We start from the raw sequence: 7,879 nt of genomic DNA on the forward strand, positions 1-7,879 counted from the left end.
GGAGGGGAGACGGAGGGAGAGGGGGAGGGAGTCCCACACAGTTGGGAGGGGAGACGGAGGGAGAGGGGGAGGGAGTCACACACAGTTTGGAGGGGAGACGGAGGCAGGGGAGGGAGTCACACACAGTTTGGAGGGGAGACGGAGGGAGGGGAGGGAGTCACACCCAGTTTGGATACGGAGGCAGGGAAGGGAGTCACACACAGTTTGGAGGGGAGACGGAGGGAGTGGAGGGAGTCACACATAGTTTGGAGGGGAGATGGAGGGAGAGGGGGAGGGAGTCCCACACAGTTTGGAGGGGAGATGGAGGGAGAGGGGGAGGGAGTCCCACACAGTTTGGATACGGAGGCAGGGAAGGGAGTCACACACAGTTTGGAGGGGAGACGGAAGGAGAGGGGGAGGGAGTCACACACAGTTTGGAGATGGATGGAGGGAGTCCCACACAGTTTGGAGATGGAGGGAGGGAGTCCCACACAGTTTGGAGATGGAGGGAGGGAGTCCCACACAGTTTGGAGGGGAGACAGAGGGAGGGGAGGGAGTCATACACAGTTTGGAGGGGAGACGGAGGGAGGGGAGGGAGTCATACACAGTTTGGAGATGGAGGGAGGGGAGGGAGTGACACACAGTTTGGAGACGGAGGGAGAGGGGGAGGGTGTCACACACAGTTTGGAGGGGAGACGGAAGGAGAGGGGGAGGGAGTCACACACAGTTTGGAGGGGAGACGGAGGGAGAGGGGGATGGAGTCACACACAGTTTGGAGGGGAGACGGAGGGAGAGGGGGAGGGAGTCCCACACAGTTTGGAGGGGAGACGGAGGGAGAGGGGGAGGGAGTCCCACACAGTTTGGAGGGGAGACGGAGGGAGAGAGGGAGGGAGTCCCACACAGTTTGGAGGGGAGACGGAGGGAGAGGGGGAGGGAGTCACACACAGTTTAGAGGGGAGACGGAGGGAGAGGGGGATGGAGTCACACACAGTTTGGAGGGGAGACGGAGGGAGAGGGGGAGGGAGTCACACACAGTTTGGAGGGGAGACGGAGGGAGAGGGGGAGGGAGTCCCACACAGTTTGGAGGGGAGACGGAGAGAGAGGGGGAGGGAGTCACACACAGTTTGGAGATGGAGGGAGGGAGTCCCACACAGTTTGGAGGGGAGACGGAGGGAGAGGGGGAGGGAGTCACACACAGTTTGGAGGGGAGACGGAGGCAGGGAAGGGAGTCACACACAGTTTGGAGTGGAGACGGAGGGAGAGGGGGAGGGAGTCCCACACAGTTTGGAGGGGAGACGGAGGGAGAGAGGGAGGGAGTCACACACAGTTTGGAGGGGAGACGGAGGGAGAGGGGGAGGGAGTCCCACACAGTTTGGAGGGGAGACGGAGGGAGAGGGGAGGGAGTCATACACAGTTTGGAGGGGAGACGGAGGGAGGGGAGGGAGTCATACACAGTTTGGAGATGGAGGCAGGGGAGGGAGTCACACACAGTTTGGAGGGGAGACGGAGGCAGGGGAGGGAGTGATACACAGTTTGGAGGGGAGACGGAGGGAGAGGGGGAGGGAGTCACACACAGTTTGGAGGGGAGACGGAGGGAGGGGAGGGAGTCATACACAGTTTGGAGATGGAGGGAGGGGAGGGAGTCCCACACAGTTTGGAGGGGAGACGGAGGGAGAGGGGGAGGGAGTCCCACACAGTTTGGAGGGGAGACGGAGGGAGAGGGGGAGGGAGTCCCACACAGTTTGGAGGGGAGACGGAGGGAGAGGGGGAGGGAGTCCCACACAGTTTGGAGGGGAGACGGAGGGAGAGGGGGAGGGAGTCCCACACAGTTTGGAGGGGAGACGGAGGGAGAGGGGGAGGGAGTCCCACACAGTTGGGAGACGGAGGAAACTGTTGGACCTGTCTACGGACGTCTCTGGGGTTTGCCAATGGAGGGAGGCCCATCATTGTGATCCCATTGTTGGGGTCAGGGAACCCCCCCAGGGTACCTCTGTGACCTCATGGGCCTTGGGGAGGTGGCGATGTGATGGGGCGGAGGTTGAGGAAGGGGAGGCTGGTCCTGGGCAGTGGGGCCGATGGACAGAGGCGTTGCCATGCTCACTCTGTTGCTGGTGACGGCCAGCTTCGGACCCTCGACGGGCTGCCTGATGTGTTCGAAGGCGTTGAGGGAGTCAGTTGAAGACATGCTGCTCGACTATATCCCCAGCCACGCCAAGGGGCTGGAGAGGGACAAGGCAACGATGGCCTTGGAGGGCCTAGTCAACACCTTCAACCGCTTTGAGTTCATCGGTATGCAAACTGGCGACCGCAATAGGACATATGTGGGACTCCCTCCCTTCTCCTTTCTCCTGGGGCTCTCTAACCCTCCCTCCCTCTCCAAACTGTGTGGGGCTCGCTCCCCTCCCTCCGTCTCCCCTCCAAACTGTGTGGGACACCCTCCCCTCCCTCCGTCTCCCCTCCAAACTGTGTGGGACACCCTCCCCTCCCTCCGTCTCCCCTCCAAACTGTGCGGGACTCCCTCCCCTCCCTCCGTCTCCCCTCCAAACTGTGCGGGACTCGCTCCCCTCCCTCCGTTTCCCCTCCAAACTGTGCGGGACACCCTCCCCTCCCTCCGTCTCCCCTCCAAACTGTGCGGGACTCACTCCCCTCCCTCCGTCTCCCCTCCAAACTGTGTGGGGCTCCCTCCCCTCCCTCCGTCTCCCCTCCACACTGTGTGGAACTCGCTCCCCTCCCTCCGTCTCCCCTCCAAACTGTGTGGGACTCCCTCCCCTCCCTCCGTCTCCCCTCCAAACTGTGCGGGACTCGCTCCCCTCCCTCCGTCTCCCCTCCAAACTGTGCGGGACTCGCTCCCCTCCCTCCGTCTCCCCTCCAAACTGTGCGGGACTCGCTCCCCTCCCTCCGTCTCCCCTCCAAACTGTGCGGGACTCGCTCCCCTCAGTCCGTCTCCCCTCCAAACTGTGCGGGACTCCCTCCCCTCCCTCCGTCTCCCCTCCAAACTGTGCGGGACTCGCTCCCCTCCCTCCGTCTCCCCTCCACACTGTGTGGGACTCGCTCCCCTCCCTCCGTCTCCCCTCCAAACTGTGTGGGACTCACTCCCCTCCCTCCGTCTCCCCTCCAAACTGTGTGGGACTCCCTCCCCTCCCTCCGTCTCCCTCGCCTATTATTGTGAACTATTTGATTTCAGCTGAATCTGCATTGGACAAAATCGCGATTGAACTCAAACGTCAACTTGTCAGTACAATGAAACAGAAATTAAAAGGTAAATATACAGATTAACAGATACCCGGGAGTGAGTTACAGGCTGGGATCTAATCGAGGGGTTCAGGGGGTTTATATATATAGAATAACAGATACCCAGGAGTGAGTTACAGGCTGGAATCTAATCGAGGGGTTCGGGGGGTTTATATATAGAATAACAGATACCCGGGAGTGAGTTGCAGGCTGTAATCTAATTGAGGAGTTCGGGGGGTTTATATATAGAAAAACAGATACCCGGGAGTGAGTTACAGGCTGGAATATAATCGAGGGGTTCGGGGGGGTTATATATAGAATAACAGATACCCGGGAGTGAGTTACAGGCTGGAATCTAATCGAGGGGTTCGGGGGGGTTTATATATAGAATAACAGATACCCGGGAGTGAGTTACAGGCTGGAATCTAATCGAGGGGTTCGGGGGGTTTATATATAGAATAACAGATACCCGGGAGTGAGTTACAGGCTGGAATCTAATCGAGGGGTTCGGGGGGTTTATATATAGAATAACAGATACCCGGGAGTGAGTTACAGGCTGGAATATAATCGAGGGGTTCGGGGGTTTTATATATAGAATAACAGATACCCGGGAGTGAGTTACAGGCTGGAATCTAATCGAGGGGTTCGGCGGGTTTATATATAGAATAACAGATACCCAGGAGTGAGTTACAGACTGGAATCTAATCGAGGGGTTTGCGGGGGTTGATATAGAGAATAACAGATACCCGGGAGTGAGTTACAGGCTGGAATCTAATCGAGGGGTTGGGGGAGGTATATATATAGAATAACAGATACCTGGGAGTGAGTTACAGGCTGGAATCTAATCGAGGGGTTCGGGGGGTATATATATAGAATAACAGATACCTGGGAGTGAGTTACAGGCTGGAATCTAATCGAGGGGTTCGGGGGGTATATATATAGAATAACAGATACCTGGGAGTGAGTTACAGGCTGGAATCTAATCGAGGGGTTCGGGGGGGTTTATATATAGAATAACAGATACCCGGGAGTGAGTTACAGGCTGGAATCTAATCGAGGGGTTTGGGGGGTTTATATATAGAATAACAGATACCCAGGAGTGAGTTACAGGCTGGAATCTAATCGAGGGGTTCGGGAGGTATATATATAGAATAACAGATACCTGGGAGTGAGTTACAGGCTGGAATCTAATCGAGGGGTTCGGGGGGTATATATATAGAATAACAGATACCTGGGAGTGAGTTACAGGCTGGAATCTAATCGAGGGGTTCGGGGGGGTTTATATATAGAATAACAGATACCCGGGAGTGAGTTACAGGCTGGAATCTAATCGAGGGGTTTGGGGGGTTTATATATAGAATAACAGATACCCAGGAGTGAGTTACAGGCTGGAATCTAATCGAGGGGTTTGGGAGGTTTATATATAGAATAACCGATACCCGGGAGTGAGTTACAGGCTGGAATCTAATCGAGGGGTTGGGGGGGGTTTATATATAGAATAACAGATACCCGGGCGTGAGTTACAGGCTGGAATCTAATCGAGGGGTTCAGGGGTTTATATATAGAATAACAGATACCCGGGCGTGAGTTACAGGCTGGAATCTAATCGAGGGGTTCAGGGGTTTATATATAGAATAACAGATACCCGGGAGTGAGTTACAGGCTGGAATCTAATCGAGGGGTTCGAGGGCTTTATATATAGAATAACAGATACCCGGGAGTGAGTTACAGGCTGGAATCTAATCGAGGGGTTCGGGGGTTTATATATAGAATAACAGATACCCGGGAGTGAGTTACAGACTGGAATCTAATCGAGGGGTTCGGGGGGGTTTATATACAGAATAACAGATACCTGGGAGTGAGTTACAGACTGGAATCTAATCGAGGGGTTTGGGGGGTTAATATATAGAATAACAGATACCCGGGAGTAAGTTACAGGCTGGAATCTAATCGAGGGGTTCGGGGGGTTTATATATAGAATAACAGATACCCGGGAGTGAGTTACAGGCTGGAATCTAATCAAGGGGTTTGGGGGGTTAATATATAGAATAACAGATACCCGGGAGTAAGTTCCAGGCTGGAATCTAATCGAGGGGTTCGGGGGGGTTTATATATAGAATAACAGATACCCGGGAGTGAGTTAAAGATGGAATCTAATCGAGGGGTTCGGGAGGTTTATATATAGAATAACAGATACCCGGGGGTTAGTTACATGCTGGAATCTAATCGAGGGGTTCGGGGGGGGTTTATATATAGAATAACAGATACCCGGGAGTGAGTTACAGGCTGGAATCTAATCGAGGTGTTCGGGGGGTTTATATATCGAATAACAGATACCCGGGAGTGAGTTACAGGCTGGAATCTAATCGAGGGGTTCTGGGGGTTTATATATAGAATAACAGATACCTGGGAGTGAGTTACAGACTGGAATCTAATCGAGGGGTTTGGGGGGTTAATATATAGAATAACAGATATCCGGGAGTGAGTTACAGGCTGGAATCTAATCGAGGGGTTCGGGGGGGTTTATATATAGAATAACAGATACCCGGGAGTGAGTTACAGGCTGGAATCTAATCGAGGGGTTCGGGGGGGTTTATATATAGAATAACAGATACCCGGGAGTGAGTTACAGGCTGGAATCTAATCGAGGGGTTTGGGGGGTTAATATATAGAATAACAGATACCCGGGAGTAAGTTACAGGCTGGAATCTAATCGAGGGGTTCGGGGGGGTTTATATATAGAATAACAGATACCCGGGAGTGAGTTACAGGCTGGAATCTAATCGAGGGGTTCGGGGGGTTTATATATAGAATAACAGATACCCTGGTAGTAAGTTACAGGCTGGAATCTAATCGAGGGGTCCGGGGGGTTTATATATAGAATAACAGATACCAGGGAGTGAGTTAAAGATGGAATCTAATCGAGGGGTTCGGGAGGTTTATATATAGAATAACAGATACCCGGGAGTGAGTTACAGGCTGGAATCTAATCGAGGGGTTCGGGGCGTTTATATATAGAATAACAGATACCCGGGGATTAGTTACATGCTGGAATCTAATCGAGGGGTTCGGGGGGGTTTATATATAGAATAACAGATACCCGGGAGTGAGTTACAGGCTGGAATCTAATCGAAGGGTTCAGGGGGTTTATATATAGAATAACAGATACACGGGCGTGAGTTACAGACTGGAATCTAATCGAGGGGTTCGGAGGGTTTATATATAGAATAACAGATACCTGGGAGTGAGTTACAGACTGGAATCTAATCGAGGGGTTCGGGGGGTTTATATATAGAATAACAGATACCCAGGAGTGAGTTACAGGCTGGAATCTAATCGAGGGGCTCGAGGGGTTTATATATAGAATAACAGATACCTTGGAGTGAGTTACAGGCTGGAATCTAATCGAGGGGTTCGGGGGGTTTATATATAGAATAACAGATACCCAGGAGTGAGTTACAGGCTGGAATCTAATCGAGGTGTCCGGGGGTTTATATATAGAATAACAGATACTCGGGAGTGAGTTACAGGCTGGAATCTAATCGAGGGGTTCAGAGGGGTTTATATATAGAATAACAGATACCCGGGAGTGAGTTACAGGCTGGAATCTAATCGAGGGGTTCAGGGGGTTTATATATAGAATAACAGATACCCGGGAGTGAGTTACAGGCTGGAATCTAATCGAGGGGTTCGGGCGGTTTATATATGGAATAACAAATGCCCGGGAGTGAGTTACCGGCTGGAATCTAATCGAGGGGTTCGGGGGGTTTATATACAGAACAACAGATACCCGGGAATGAATTACAGGCTGGAATCTAATCGAGGGGTTCGGGGGGTTTATATATAGAATAACAGATACCCGAGAGTGAGTTACAGGCTGGAATCTAATCGAGGGGTTCGGGGTTTATATATAGAATAACAGATACCCGGGAGTGAGTTACAGGCTGGAATCTAATCGAGGGGTTCGGGGGGTTTATATATAGAATAACAGATACCCGAGAGTGAGTTACAGGCTGGAATCTAATCGAGGGGTTCGGGGGGTTTATATATAGAACAACAGATACCCGGGAATGAGTTACAGGCTGGAATCTAATCGAGGGGTTCGGGTGGTTTATATATAGAACAACAGATACCCGGGAATGAGTTACAGGCTGGAATCTAATCGAGGGGTTCGAGGGGGATTTATATATAGAATAACAGATACCCGGGAGTGAGTTACAGGCGGGAATCTAATCGAGGAGTTCGGGGGGTTTATATATGCAATAACAGATACCCGGGAGTGAGTTACAGGCTGGAATCTAATCGAGGGATTCGGGGGGTTTATATATAGAATAACAGATACCCGGGAGTGAGTTACAGGCTGGAATCTAATCGAGGGGTTCGGGCGGGTTTATATATAGAATAACAGATACCCGGGAGTGAGTTACAGGCTGGAATGTAATCGAGGGGTTCGGGGGGTTTATATATAGAATAACAGATACCTGGGAGTGAGTTACAGGCTGGAATCTAATCGAGGGATTCGGGGGGTTTATATATAGAATAACAGATACCCGGGAGAGAGTTACAGGCTGGAATCTAATCGAGGGGTTCGGGGGGTTTATATATAGAATAACAGATACCCGGGAGTGAGTTACAGGCTGGAATCTAATCGAGGGGTTCAGGGGTTTAT

The sequence above is a fragment of the Pristiophorus japonicus genome, unplaced genomic scaffold (assembly GCF_044704955.1).
Source record: "Pristiophorus japonicus isolate sPriJap1 unplaced genomic scaffold, sPriJap1.hap1 HAP1_SCAFFOLD_912, whole genome shotgun sequence".
In the NCBI taxonomy this organism is placed as follows: Eukaryota; Metazoa; Chordata; class Chondrichthyes; family Pristiophoridae; genus Pristiophorus; species Pristiophorus japonicus.